Here is a 16,077-nt window from a genome sequence, read left to right on the forward strand (position 1 = left end):
CGAGCGATTCTGTGATTCTGTGATTCAGAAGAAGACGTTTTCAGTCCGTTTATTTAGGGAACAGTGTCTGTCAGGTGCCAGGTATCTGCTACACAGGCATGGACCTCCCTGGTTTCCCAGAGGGCAGCTGGAGCCCATGATTTGTCACAAAATATCAATGATCTCACCTGTATCAGTGTGTCTCAAGCCCTTGCACTGAAGTTCAGTTGCTTTTAAACTTTTCTTTCCTTCCATCCAAACATGCTGGAGGTTTTGGACAGATGAGTGTGCTTTTCTCACTCCAAGCAGGGACAGACAACGTGATAAACGCCAGTGTGTTTGTCAGTGGGAACAGCACAAGTGTCTGCTCGTCTGTTATTTCCTGTGCTTACCTGGAAGAGAAGGAAAGTTACCCAGGAAAATCCACTCTGTTGGCTGAATGTTTCATTTGGGGGAAACTGTGTCAAGTTTACAGGTACCATGGAGCAATGTAATAGCTCTGAACTTGGAAAACTGAAATGGGATGGGATTTGACTTCATTAAGCTCCTGAGGGTTTAGAAGAATCAGCCTCTGAAAAACTGAAAGGAAAACTGTCATCCTCCCACAGCTGACCCCAATTAACTACCAAAGAAATGTTCAATGAGAGATGAAATAGAGACGAAACACATCTCTGTTGTCCCAAAAATCTTTCTGCAAGACTCGTGCCAACTTTGCATTTCCTTAATCTCTGACCACAAAGATAAGAGAAGATTACACCCGAGCAGGACAAGCCAAGCACTGTGTAGAATAGGGATCAAGCTGTTCTTGCCATAGCTCACTACGTTACTGCTATTTGTTGACATATTCTGTGTCATTTAAGTAACCGACTGGTTTCTCTGGCAGTAAAGTCATACGGGTGCCTGGGATTTTCTGCCCTGTACTTGATTATTTCTCCTGTCTACACAGTAAGAACCCAATCTGTCACTGGATTACGTAAATTTACTTAGCAGAGACATTTGAAACAACTGTGTGAGAACTGTCTGCTGAAATCCTAAGGCCCTTAGGTCCGTGAAAGTGAAATGTTGTTTCTGGGGGGGTTTGGTAATATATTCTGCAAAACACAGCCAGTACACAAGTCTCATTTCTTTCTCTCTTTTTCCATCATGCACATGTTTTATTTTTAATTCAGTGTATAAATAACAGGGTTTTTTTAGAAGACAATTTATTGAGGAGTTTCTTTAGCTTGTTTTACTTTTTGCAATGTAATGCCCTCGATGACTTTTTGAGGTTGATCAATGGCAGAAGTCATTGGAAAATGAAAACACTGAGATCCAGAATGAATGTTTGAAGCTGAACTAAAGCACTGGGGAAAATCTTTGGGCAGGCAGGGCAAAGGGACTTCCATAAACCCCAAAGCCATCTATGGTGCCACTTGTCACTCTTGCCTGAGTTTCACTGGTGTTGGAGCCTGACTGGGAAGCTCAGGAAATACGATGCATTTTCCAACTTCATAACATTTATAAAGGCACAGCTGGAAGCAGCCAGAAAAAACTTCTGATGGATCTCCTATAGCTTATTTTCTTTCTCCGTAGAAAAATAAGCAAGAAGATGACATGAACATACCAATGTATACAGCAACTGGGGTTGCTTTTATTCCTATTTCATAGTATGGATTAACAGTCAGGCTTCTCTCATCCGCCTCTTAGCTCAGGAAAGTCAATTAGCTTTCTCCAAATATGACCCATATTGCCATGATCCTTTGGAGAAGGAAGTGTAGCAAATAGCACAGATGTTTGTGGGATGACTCCACAGCTTCTCCAAGTACGCTCATGTATTTGTGTGGGAGTACGTGGGGAGCTGTGAGTGACCGCATGGATGTTTGGACCCACCATGCAATGTGACATCTTCCACTGAGCTCAGATCTCCATCCTGCTCTACCTCTGAGTAATTCCATGGATCTGCTGCTTCTTGGAGGTTGCTGGAGGCACAGAATATGGAAAGGGCAAGACCTCAGCAACAGATGATGGCTTCTTCATTGCAATAGAGCCAGGAGTTTAGTCAAGCCAAACTGGACGGTGATGCAGCAGATGTTTATGGTTATTTCTCATTTTAAATCAGATTACAGTGATGTAGTGATTTACTCCATTAGGGATCTTCCTAAAGTGACAAAGGATGTTGTATGTGATACCTGGTTCAGACAACACCATAACAACATCGTGGCATCTCCTTCCAGCTCTTCCCAGGCCAGACTTGCTCAGCAGACACTGATTGCACACCCTTGCTGCATCTCCTAATTGTTTGTTCCTGCCATTGTTCAAATTACATCAAATGCAAAACACGGGAAAACTTTTCACTTGACTTTTCAAAATTAACGAAACGTTTTAAAAAATGTACGGGTTACAAAAATCTCCAAGCCTGCAGTGCAGAGACAGCCAAGGGCAAAGCACTCACAGCAATCCCGTTGCATTTAGCTGTGTGACTAATCAGTGGTGCCGGGAATGCGTATGCCATAGGTTTGCAGTCACTTGCAATCATTGAAACACGACGACGAAGCCTTAACTTTCAACCAGAACCACAGTATTTATGAAAAAAATATCTTAAATTAATCATCTGTAGAAAGATTGCAGCACTGGTCTAGAAGGTCAAGAGGTCAGTCTTCAGTCCTGCCAGCAACTTTGTCTTTGCCCAAGTCCTGTGAACCATCTGTGACTTAGTTTTAAAAAAGTGGATAAAAATTAGGGTTTTTTTTCTACTTAAAGAGTCAAAATGAAAAAGATTTGTCATTGAGACGAAATTACATCTAGGGGAAGTAGTTAAATCACTGAGTGAACTACTTTCATCGAGCAATATTGCATTTTCAAGGCTTTCTGGTTTCCTAGGAAACCCATTTTTGCAGTCACCCAGTCTGCCTGTGGTCCCTGGCTGGATGGGTCAACCCAGTGGTGGGATTATGGGGCTTTCACTGCAGCTTGGGATGGGAGGGCTCCTGTCTACGCCTGGAGTAAGCAATGGGAGGTCACGGCAGAAACACTTGGTAGGACCCAATGGGAAGGAAAGACAAAATATCCATCAAGACATCACAGAAATGCTTTCTGTTTTCAGTGACAAAAATTTTGTAAGGCACGTATATTTCATTAATGCTTTTTTAAATGGAATCCCTTGGTTCTTCCACTGCTGGCTATATATGGAGTGGGTGTTTTTAAAAAATATTTTATTTTAGAAAGATTGTAAGGAAAAAAAATCCTCCTTTTTTAGATGGAGGTTTTACAGAGTAACAGGAAAAAACAAATCATTGCAGTCAAAATGGGGACAGCTTTTGTCTCAGTAAACATCCGATTTCCATAAAATAAAAGAATGTAGCAGTATTTTCCTTAATTAAACCAACAGGAATATTTAATATTTGTAAGATTCCTGAGTAGAAACATGTGTCTACTTCATTAAGCAGATAACACAGGTGGCTGCCCTCCACTGTTCGCTGTCTTCCCCTGGATATTGCACTGGTAATACAGTGCCAAGGTGTAGCAGCTTGCGCTGGCTCCTATTCAAGTTGACTATTTTAATTCAGACGCTGTAATCCAGGTAACTGAGTCCACAGACCTATCGATTCCTAAAGAAATAGTCACTCTGAGAAATTCTCACCTGAATTTCACAGAGTTTTCCCTCTAGTAAATGACAAATTTTTAAAGTAATTTCTTGGCTTAATTTTAAGTTGTTTAGAAAATCGTTTTCAGAATAAGAAAACCGGTGTTTTTCTAGATGGCATTAATTGTTCATTTCAGTGTCTTAGGTAATATCCCCAGCTCAAAAAAATTTAAATGCTTCAAATAGGAACGAGATGTTTTCAAATTAGAGGAATGAAACTTTTCGGCTGCACAGAACCGATGACGAGAAGACTGATTTCTGTTCCTTGCAGGCTTTCAAAGTGTTGGTAGATTGTCCTGATGCACAACACGAAGCATTTCCAAAATCTTCCAGTTCTTCAGGGAACAGGAAAAATCTTCCCACTCAGTTCTTGTCGCAACGGAGGTATTTCATACTGAACTTGAAAAACATTGACAGATTTCTTCCTTCAGTCAAAGGAAGGCAGCGCGAGTTTGTGTGTTTCAAAGAAAATTGATATTCTGGCAGACAACAGCAATGTCTATGTGTGTATCTCTCAAAATGCAGTTGTCATCCGATGCAATCGTACCGTGAATCATATCCTGAAGTGTTATATAAGGTTGGGGCTATGACGAAAATTTAGCAGTTTTTTCCAAGTAAAATCTGAATCCAGCGAAAGGTTAAAGGTGTTATTGTTTGGGATTTCATTGCGACAATTACTGAAAAGCAGAAAGCCCTAAAATTAGGAGCCTAGTTATTGAGTATATTGTATTTATAAATGGATAAACATCAGTGTACAGCGGGTGAGTCTAGAGAACAGCTTTTCTGGCCTGAATTTAGAAAACCCTCAATTCTGACGAGAAATAAGAAAGGTCCCCTTGGTTATGTAAGAAGAAGAGCCAAGCGTCTCACTGAATAATCCCGACGGATTATACGGTCCCGGTGAAAGTCCAGTATTAGCCAGCAGCCAATAGCTTCACATCTGGAATCGGGAGCCGAAAGTCAACCAGGGGGTGACACTCATTAAAAATAGATCTGCTGAACGGTTAAGACGATTATTGGTGCTGATTTGCAGGATTAGACACAGGGAGCAGTCTGTCAGGCTATTTCTTCACTTGGCTGCACAAAAAGCCTCTCCGGGGCTTGGATAAAAATCGATTGCATGGGCAGACTTCTCCAGGGGCAGTGAGGGCAGCGTTTGGGAGGTTTAGGAGGCACCTTCGCTCTGCTCCTTGACTCTGAACTCCCTTGCACAGTGATGCTTGAGGCCAGAGCTGAGCACATCGTCAGTCCTGCAGAGAATGATATGGCTTAAACATTGGAAATGTAAATTATTGATGTGATCTCCCAGCCTGATGCTGTGAAATCTTTGCAGCTGGGTTTACATTGAGTTTATTGAAAATTGCAGGTGTAGCAGGAAATGTGCAGGTTCATTTCTTGAACAATGAGGGTGACTGTTCTGGGTACATGGGAGAGACAGAGAGCAGTGGATGCAATTCCTGCCTTGAAAAGAGAGGTGTCAGCAGGACTGCCCAGTGGGGGCTGGCTGAGCAGAACTCAAAGTATGCAATAACCTGACTGGGAAACTGGTGTTTTGCTTGTTACTGTTTCTTCTTTATGCTTATTTTCAGAAGTGTTCTGTTTTGAATGAAAACACTTAGTGAATATTGCTGGAGAAAAATAGATTCCTATTTGAGAATAGAAATTCATGCTTTTTTTTGTGAGTAAACATACAGATTGAATAACCACAGGTTATTTATTTCCTGAAAATCCATTTCCCTTCATTTGCTGAGACTTGATAGAAAAACGTTTTAAAATAATAAGCACATTCAGAAAGATTACAAAGTGTGCTCTCTGCCAAGGAGGCAAAGTTTAATCTGTCAAAGAAATCACTACAGGTGGTTTGCCCAGATCTTGCTGATTTGAATAGATACAAGGAATTTCTCATCTCATTCCTGTTGTATGTCTTAACCAAAGGCAAATGAATATTGTGTTGAATCACTGGAGCACTGAGCTTTCCACTGGCCGTTAATGTAACTGCTGGACAACCAGAGCTGTACCTCAGAAATGCAGATTCAGGCAGTTTATTTGGTAATTGTTTCATCAACATGAATTCTGTTTTACCTGAGGTTGTGGCATCCATACTTACAGTTCAGACAAAGCTTTCAGCTCAAGTGAGAATAGAAAATGTGCTTTTCTGATTGGGTTTTTAAAGCTCCCATCTGTGGCTTGGACGAAACATTTAAATATCCTTCCCACCTTCATTCAGATACTCTCTCCTGACAGATGAATGTTGCTCATAAGAAAACCTAACCATGAACAGCAGTTGATTCCCCCATCACAGAGACTGGATGCAAAGAGGTGATCCACATCTCAGCAGCGCCAATAATCAAGAACCAGCCAGCAAACCCAGTTACCAAAGCCATCACAGGCAATAGCACTTCCTAAGCCTAATGGCTGCACACAGCGTGCGATTTGGAGACAATCTCACTCAGTGCTTTCCCTGTAAATAATAACAAGATACAATGGATCTGTGGGAATTAAGTTCTTAGGAGGCGGTGATGTCATCTCTGCAGATTCAGGGCACTATTCACTTGCTTTTGGGAAACATTTTATAGTTATATAATATTCTTCAATCCACGTTCTGGATCAGCTTTGTTCCATCAGGCTTTTCCCATTACTCTAATGACTTCTGTCCCCAGCTTCACAAGTTTATTTGAAATATGTATTTAAAAAAAAAAGAAAAAAAGCCAGGGGAGCCAGCATCTTCTAAACCACCATCGTTGCTCACATGGTTATAAATAATAAGGACTGTTTAACCGAGGGCAGCTTATTTCTTATCTGCAGCAATATTAATGCCCTCCCTGTTATCTAATTCAGCATAATGTAAGGGGATTTAGTGGAGATTAAGGGAGAAAGTGGGAGAAGGATTTATAGTCTTTTGGGCCATACTTGTGCTCCCAGGAGTTTTGGCATCACTTCCATTAGAAGAGGTGATTGCTCTCCGAGGAGTTAAAAAGAATTGGGAAGTGCTCTTACGCCAGAGTGGAAAAGCCCTGCAGTAAAGAGAAGGAATTGTTCGAATTTCCAACTCCTGCTCTGCTGCTGGGGGTGAATCGCCTTTGTTCCCAGAGCTGGGTCCTGAGCAAAGGCCGATACACCGACAGCACTTTGTTTTTAACAGCTCTATTCCTCTGCTTGCAGCAGAAATCGGATCCAGAGATTCGCTCCCTTAGGATCATCCAGACAGTGACAGAGTACAATTCCATAATATAATATTATCAAATCAGTAAAATTATTGCTCCTGAGGATGCTCCAGGTTCTGTAAGGCTGTAATATATACAGGCTATATATTCAACATTCCCCGAGTGAATGGATTAAGGTTTATGAATATGTATCAGTTTTACCCAGGGAGAAACTTTATACATATATATATGAGGAAGCTTTCTTAGAAGTCTGTTTCTATTTGTCCTGAACAGCTTGATATGATTCGTGGTGTATCTAAGGATCAAATCCCCAAGTTTGGCACTGCAGTCAAGAATCCAAGGAAATCTGCAAGCCAAAGTGCCCCTTTCTAGTAACAACACGAAATATTAGAATAACACTTGCTTGGCTGCTCATCGGTCTCACAGCATAAATCTCATCTTTTTTTTCTGAAGGCTGCCTATTCCCAGCAGCATTTTGGAGAAGTGAGATAAATCTTTTCATTGCAAACTTATTCTTGATAAGTATTTCCCATGCAGAAAAAGACTTACACAAGGTCAACCACTATTTAGTGAGATTTCAGCTGATGCCAGTAACAGGCTCCTGTAAGTTGTATGGGAGCCTGATTGCGTTAAGTAGCCTACACTGTTTTCCTGAGCATCCCTGACACCATCTCAGATTGTGTGTATAATGCAAAGTCAACTATTTTTTTCCCTGTGGATGTGACATTGGTAGGTCTGCACAATTACACCTTGATGAGGATGAAAATACGATACCTTCAAGGCAAAATTAAGGCACTGGGGTATTTATGACATTTGATCTTACGGTTATGCTGAATGTCATTGCTCATTTTAGTTTTAACTGAGTAAAAGCAGGTTAGAAACTCAATACTCCTTGTTCTAAGCTGTATAGTGAAATGAATGCCATCTTTCCACAACCCCACAGCTATAGCAAAGGATGTTTAAAGGGCAGTAACACTCTAAAAATGTCAAAATGGCCATGGTCCGTTATCTCTGTCATTTGTGACCAGGGATGATGGACATCAGCTGTTTTGAAGCAGGTTGGGGGTAAATCCATCCACATCACTGGATTTTACAGCCTACTCATTTTTATTGCTTATTATTCTGAGCAAAAGTAGTAATCCTCTGGGAAGTGAAAGAAAAAATAGTCCTGGATAAAATAACAGAGCTGTAACTGTGCTGTTCACTCGTTTGCATTCACAAATGGAAACGATTGTATTTTGTGAGTGTGAAGGTTGTCGCCATTCTCTGGTCAGCTTAATCCAGACAGTGATCCCATAATCCACGTTACATTTACTGGCTTCTCCTTCTAATCGGTTTGGAGTCGGCACGATTTCTTCCAAATGTTAATGAAAACCAGGGAGCACTTAGTCAGGAAAGCAAATGGAAATAAAACCCACATTTCCAGACATTATTACAGCTAGTGTCTGACTTTGGTTTTATGTCACAGTATTATGTCGAGTGTTTATATTATATTATAATATTATGTCTTTGTTTTTTCATGACCCGGAATATTAGAGGAGTTTGATATGACCAAGAAAACTCTTGTTTAGGAAATCAAAGAAGCAATTTCCTATGGAATCTTCAAATATTAACTTGTTTTGTTTGCGTTTTCTTTCCAAGAAATATGAAAATTATGTGCCAGGTTCCTGAACTTTCTCTGTTTGTCACCTTATTTCCCTCTTCTTTGAATGCACGCAGCATCCTTGTTAGGCTTACCATGAGCATCTTTGTATCAGCCATGACACCCCACTCTGCTGTTATTATTCCTTCCCTAGCGCAGGAGCATCCCTGCATGGACCTGCAAAGCCACCAAGGGGATTCTCACCAAAATCCCTTTTCTGGAGAAAACACGGCACAATTCCAGTGTAACATCTCCTTCTGGGTGTGTATTCATACATTTTTATTGCAGCTCAGTGTCGGAAAATAAGTGAGATGCTTTCTCCTATTCGGTTTTGAATACCTGGAGATCTTCAGTGGAGAGGAGCCTCAAGTAGCCCCACTATCAGGGCTGAGCCAGTTGGTGAGTTGGGCCGGGCAGGCAGTGGTGTGGCATTGCAGAGTGTGTGTCACCACCTTGGCTTCTGTGAGTCCTGTCTTAAATCCAGGGACGCATTTCTGGTGTACTCACAGCTGAGATTTTCTTAGGGGTGCTCTTTTCTCAAGAGCACAACCTCATTTAATGCTGAGGACACTGTTGGCACGAAAAATGCTCTGTGTTCATTAACCTGAGGGGAGAAAAGAGGTAACTTAATTTTTGGACTAATTTCCTCTTGATGTTTGTTGCATCTGAAGGCATGTTCATGGATGACTTGTGGTTAATTTGTAGTCTTCTGTGAAGTGCCATATGTGAAGTGATCTGACTTTCATCGAATCTGAAATGAGAACCCTAAATCAGGCCTCTGTTTCAGTAGTCTGCAGCAGACTTCTTCAACACCACCGTACCTTATTATGTGTGGAGACGCTGAGTTTAATTGTGTTATTCCTGGCAAAGAAGGAGAAAAAAAGCAGAGGAAAACTAGTTCTAACAATCCAATTTGTGAATTATAACTGTACACTCTAATCTAATCATGTTTCTCTTTCCCCAGATGTGGAGAATTTTAAGAGGGCCTCATTACTGACCACTAATTAAATCTAATGTGAAAGAAATGTTAGATGAAATCTTGCCAGCGCTGGAGTTTCTGGCAAAGCTCCCATTGACTTCAGTGGAATTCAGATTTTGCTTTTTGGGCTTCAGACTCTTCTGAAGATTATAACTATAATTATTTATTATCTGGTGGCATCTGGGATCTCCGGTTAAAACCCAGGCCTCATAGACAGGTGAAGTGACTATTTCTTTTTGCGCTCATTAAACTCAGTGTTATCCACGCATAAGGATGCTACGACAGGAGTAGGGGCTCACACAGGAAGGACCCATAAAAACATCCATAACACATATGAGAAACAAGTAAAGAATGTGGGGTCCGGCTGCAGGGGGATGATCTGCACAGGGATCTCTAAGAACCGCTGCGAGCAATGGATGTGAAAATCCACTGTATTGGACTCTGATCTGTGGTATTTGCAGCTGTGTCCTGGCATGATAGCGACTTTCCTAATGCCTTCCTAAAATTAATTTAAATTCCTCACTCGTCGTTTCTCCCTTCCCTGTAGCACTCCCTGATCTATGTAGTTCAATTAAAAGGCAGCATGAGGGCAGTATCTACAAGAAGTTGTTTATTTCTGCACTTTATTGCAAATAGAAGTTCTCTAAATGCTCAGCTTCTAAAGCCACATATTTTACACTTCTTTTTATTTGTCTGTCCCCTAAGTTGCTAAAACTTGGCTTTAAAACTGCAGTGTGGGTTAACAAATGTGTGCTCAGCTGCCTGCCCGTTGGTTTAAACTGAGTTTGCCATTAGTGACAGCTCACGTGATGTGTCAGGCTGACAGGGCAGATACAGAGCGTATCAAATTTGCTTTCTTAATTTTCCATTTTGCTCATGGTAGCACTGCAATGAAGATTTTTTTAGCTGTGTTTTACCTTTCTCTTTCATTAGCAGTTTTGGACTAGATAGCTTCTTGTTTCATCTGTAAGGTGAATTGTGGATGAAAAAGAATTTAACTAGGTCTCTTTTAATGGGTGCACAGTGAGTTTACCACCTCTGTTGGTATTTTTAATGCAGGTTTCAATGTGTTCCTCTCAGCTGTTCCCACGTTGTACATGGAGATGAAGGTCTTGGGCAGAGTTTCCTTGCTGGCTGCGTAGGGCGATGAGGGAACCTGGGAGAAGAGCAGATGTATTTGGGTAGGGCTAAATTTAAGAATATTCTTGGGAAAAGCTTGTAAGAGGGTATTTCCTTGACAGTGCTGGAAGCCAGACATCTCCCACCAGTAGCTTTCTCTGAGACTTAGTAAATATTTTGTTTTCTACAAGCTTTTTCTGAAGTGCTTTTCCTGCACTTAGTGTACATCATGATGTTATTCCCAGTTATGGTTTAAATATAATGGAGTGCTTGTTTACACCATCAGTTGCAGGGGTACGTGTGCTTAGTTTGGCTGATTACAAACACGTTCAGTAATTCCCCTTCATTTGTGCCCAACGTTTGTATCTCTGAAGAACGATCGCTTACCGTGACGACGTCTGCAACTCTCAGCTTGGAACATCACTACGGGAGCACCAGAAGAGTCCTTTCAGTTCAACTGTGGAGTGACTGCTTCGTATGGAAAGGTAACGGCTGTGGTCGACATTTATCCTAAGTAGCTTTTTACGATGTTGTGTTAATGGTGTTAATGACGATAGGTGTACTGCTTCTGCCTGTCATTGCAATGTGGATAATTTGTCTTTTGATGTAGGGGAGGCCGTGTGAGTTCCCGTGAGAAGTCCTGTGTCTTACACAGTTCCTATTTCCAGCTCATATTAAGAGGTCTCCTAACATTGGTGTAGTGCCTTCTATTCTCAGGTGGATATTGAGCGTTAGAAATGGCAGTACTTCAGTATCACGTTAGGCATTCAGAAGAACCACTATGTGATAAAAATAAAACATCCCATTGCCTTTCATCTGTCCTATCTTATTCTGCAGAACGTGTGGTTTATGTCTGTGGAGACAGATCTGAAGCAGAGGTTGTCAATGGGGTGTGAAAGTCAGTATCAAGCTTTTAGCTGACATTAATTGATGCTGTAAAAGGCAGAAAAAATAGATGGTGTCCCAGGTACCTTGTCGTGTCTTCACCAGCAAGTGGTGCAGCACAGCAGAAACCAGGCTGGGGAGATGAGCTGCAGCTCAGGACCCAGAAGTTGCTGAGGCCCCACTCTCCACACCATGGGACTTTGTGTATCAATGCCATTTGGGAGCAGGAGTTCTCAGATCACTCCTTAATCTCAGCTTGCACGTCCAGGTGTTTGCACAAGTCATTACGTGGACCAGCAGCGAAGACTGTACATCTTCTTCCTCCTCCTATTAAGAAAGCATCCTATGCATGAACATTGCAGTATCTTCATCTTAAAAACTCTTTATTCTGATTGGGACAGACATTCTTAAAAAAATGCCTAAGACACTCTTAAGTGTCTCAGCAGACATCTCTCAATTCTAAAGGGGGTCTGAGATCCCAGGCCAGTCCCAGTTTGCGGTGCTGTGCCGTGCTTTCAGAAGGTGGAGGATCCGTGTGTTCTGGAGCAAGGCTGTTTCTGTTGTGACATTTTGTGCACGATAAAAACCCTCGTCCTTTCAAGTTAAATCAACAGTTGTAGCAAAACGGCTAACAGAATTGCAGTCAGATTCTCAATTGCCTTTAAAGGAAGAGAAAATACTGTGACATTTGAGGATGACACTAACAGCAGCACTAAAATAAATTAAATGAATGTTATCTTCTTTTCCGAGTGGCTTTTAAAGTCTTTAGAATGCTTTTTGGATTGTTGCTGCTGAGTAGTATTAACACAGCATCAAACATCTATTTCTGCATAATTCATCTTTAGCAATATTTGATAGTCCTGAAGTAATGGAAGAGTCAATAGCAACTGGAAATGGAAGAAATGAAGCATCAGAAAAGATAGGATGCTATCAAATAAGAAAGCAAACAAGTTTCTGAAATTAGAAAATGTGAATTTGCATCTTCCAGTACTTTACTCAAGCAGGTTTGATAATGCTGTGTGGGTTACAAGAGATTTATCCATAGCTGTTCAGCTGCAAAGAGCTTGTGTAAATAGATTTAATTTCCAAACTAAATCAGACCTCACTCAAAATGAACACTTCTCTCTGTCTTCATGCTCAAATTGCAAATTTCTCAAGAAAGTTTGAGCCCTAACTTCTAGGCCCTCACTCCAGAAGTTTATGGTTTATACTTGCACAAAGCAAGCTTGGTTTGGAGTTTGAAGCTAGAGTCTCAGAGCAGGTGGATGTCAGGGAATTTAAGGATTTGTTCTGCACTTTGTCTAACGATCTAGGGTACTCTGAAGAAAAGAGAAAAGGTGTGTTTTGCCTTATGAAAAGGATTAAAAGCTAGAGATGACACAAATCGCGGATAATTGTTTTGAGGAAGAGATTGATTCTCCAGATGCGCTGTTCTCAATCGGCAGTGGCAGAGATTTAAGGAATTTCAGTGATCACCTTTTTCATTTGTCACACCATGACACCACGGAGGTACCAGAGCATCCGCCACCTCTGGGGTGGCGTTGGCCACATTTGTGTCTGTCTGGATGTGCCTTTCATGTGTTCCACAGCAACACAATCAGGAGCTCAAGCAAACAGAGTCCAATGCTAAGGTCCTGTCTGAGCTCACTGACCCAAACTGCAATGGTTTTTCCTGCCCCATTTGATATAAGACAGTATAATGCAACACTTCCCAGATTTTGGTGAGATGTCTGAAGTCCCTGAATGAAGTCCCAGTGAAGGACCAATCCCAGCCCTTATGATCAAGGCACAAGAGTCCCCAAAAAGAGTCTGTTTGTTGTATCCTGCATTACAATTAGTTCAGTACAATCCTTGCGTGAGGAATTACAGCATCTTATTTGCAGCATCTGTCAAAATAATTGCACCTCTCAGTGATTTTTATCCCTCTATTTCTTGTTTTAAGTATATTCATTAATTAAATTGCTCAGCTCATTTCAACGTGGCCCTGAACTGAAATGAGCGGTACATCATACTCATTATCCTCTGAGCATATTGCTTTGAACTCGCACAAATTAAAAGGCTTTCAGTCTGCTCATCCTCTTTCTTCATGCCTTTTCTATTTCACTTGTTCTTTTTATGGAGATGACACCGTAAGTTGTAGGTCTGCATGTTACCTGTTGAGTTGTAGGTGACAGAAAAGCAGCAGCACACCAGAGAATTGCGGTTGTGTGGGCACACAAAGTGTGTGGATTGGGATTTTGGAAATAAGTGCAGTTTTCCTTCTGGAGATGGAGGAATGGTACAGACTGGGGTGAATTGGGAAACACAGGACTGGAGAACTGAGATACTAAATGGAGGTGCCAGGCTGGAGGCAGGAAGGGATGGAGGGAGCGTGGAGTGACAGTGCATGTTGGAAAGGGTGGGATGGGAAGGGCCTGGATGGGAAGGGTGCGGGGTTGGCCCAGGGAGATGTGGGCCAGGGCAGTGGGACCTGGTGCTGAACTTCACCCTGTGCTGCTCCTCAGACATCTCTGCTGAAACCACTCAATGGGAAAAGGCAGATGAACGAAATTGAAATCATCTGCAAAGCAGCAGTAATTGGGGGATATTTTAATGCAGTAGTTCTAATGGCTTCCCATTTCCTGCTAGGGAAATGTGTAACTAATTAAGTCTATGGCATTCATTTAACTCAAACAATAAAAAGTGCTTCACGTCATCAGAGGTATTTAATAAACATGCATTTTCCTGTTGGGAGGAGGGGAGAGTTTGTAAATGAAACGTGAAAATATCTATTTATCTCCTTTGTGGATTCCAGCTAAAGCTGTTGTTGACACTGAATAGGACTTGTGGCATTGATTAGGATTAGTGTCTGCAGTAGCAGGACTTCTTTAAGACTAGGAATAAGATGAGAACTCGTATTTAAAACTAGTCAAAGGAATAAGTCTGGTACCTCCAACATCAGATCTTGGATAAGTGTGTGCTTACTTTGTCTGTTGCTCATAAGCACCACGAGAAGACTCCTCAATGTACCGCAGGACTGAGTGGGAGGATAGCGGGGATTGCCCCATGCTGTAAGGCCAGTAATCTGTTACTTGTTCCTACAGTGGCATCTTACGTGAGGGCTGAATACAGAGTGCAGAAAAAACCCAACATGTAGTATGAAGTCCTGGAAGGCTCAGAATAAACAGTCTCAACTGGTAATCTGCAAATTATAGCAGTCTAGGATTAAGCAAGGATTAAACGCTCAGAACAAGAAGGTCCTGCGCAGCTCTGTAAACCTGCCTCGGTTATGGGTGCATTCCTCTCTGCACGCAGTGAGCGCTGCCTCGGAGCCCCTTTGCAGCCAGAATACCTCACGGGATCATTTCTGTGCAAAGGAGCCCCTCAGATCTTGTTTTACTTTGAGCGAGCAGATGCTTCTGTGCCACTTGTTGCCTTCTTGTACCGATAATGCCAGGATCTCACCGATGCAAGGAAATCGTTGTGACTTTGCAGGAGGAGGCAGCTGTTTTCCACGGAGCCAGCGGAAAGCCGGGCGCTGCCGGTGCTTGCCCTTAAGATAGTCCTCGCCTTTGTACAAAGCTGAGGAATTTGCTTGGTGTCTCCTTGCATTGCAAGGCAAGTGTGCCAAGAATTTGACACCTACACTTTGCTGCTGGCCCACATCACATACCTCCCGGCAAATCTCATCATGTCTACTCATGCAGAGTGGCAGGGGACCCTTGAGCATATGTTTTGCTTAGTCTGCTCGTTTAGCTTTGGTGCTCGGCACTACCTGATTTATGTCTGGTTTCCCAGCGGAATCTGTTGTGTCTAATTGGAGATTATTCCAAGTGTCACAACAGAGACCAAATCTGACAGTTCAGCTGAGCACCGAAGTAATGAGTTAAATAATGCACCTTGGAAAACTTAATCCTTAAAAATCCGTTAGACATATCTTGTTTTCCAGGTCAAAGCAGAACGATATTTAACCTTTTAGAGGAATTCAAGTATCTGGGGATGGGGGACAAGCGTAGGACAGAGCAGTTAATTCTGTGAAGTGTGCAATCTCATCTCATGGTGCAAAATAGGTTTGCTCCTATTGTGGAAGACTCAAGAAAAATTGGATTTTGTTTCACTTCCCCCAGATCTTGTCCCAGCAGATGACAGCCAGACACAGAAATAAAACAAAGTACCGTATCGAACAGATATTAAATCCTGCTGCCAACAATTGGCTTCATTTTTCTAGTTATTGATTGCTGTCAAGGTCCTGTCTGGGGAAGGATACAAAATCCAGGTTTATGACAATCTTCCAATTCTTGCTCTGAACATATTTCAGTCTTGCCTCTTAAATTCCCTCACAAACATCATAACTTTATTCCCTAGATCAAGTGGTCCAGGTAGGCACAAAGTTATATCCTGTCTCCTGTGGGACAAGAAGACAGGCTGATGGAAATGTCCTGCTGGTCAGGCCAGGCCATCTGAAGTTATGCTATAGAGAGCATGTGCCTGTGAGTCCTTGGGCATTGCAGCAAGTCATGTGCCTACAGCAAAGACACTCCAAGCAGATCCAAACCCTCAAAGCCAGATTTTTTTCTTTACTCTTTGATTGCAACAGCGACCTCAATAGAGCCACACAACTTGTCACCAAATCCCCTGAGCCCTTTTGGATTGTTCTGTGCCAATATGCTGTACAGATGTGAATGCAAAAACCATCCCATCGTCTCCC

Source organism: Mesitornis unicolor, unplaced genomic scaffold (genome assembly GCF_000695765.1).
Source record: "Mesitornis unicolor isolate BGI_N332 unplaced genomic scaffold, ASM69576v1 scaffold7656, whole genome shotgun sequence".
In the NCBI taxonomy this organism is placed as follows: domain Eukaryota; kingdom Metazoa; phylum Chordata; class Aves; order Mesitornithiformes; family Mesitornithidae; genus Mesitornis; species Mesitornis unicolor.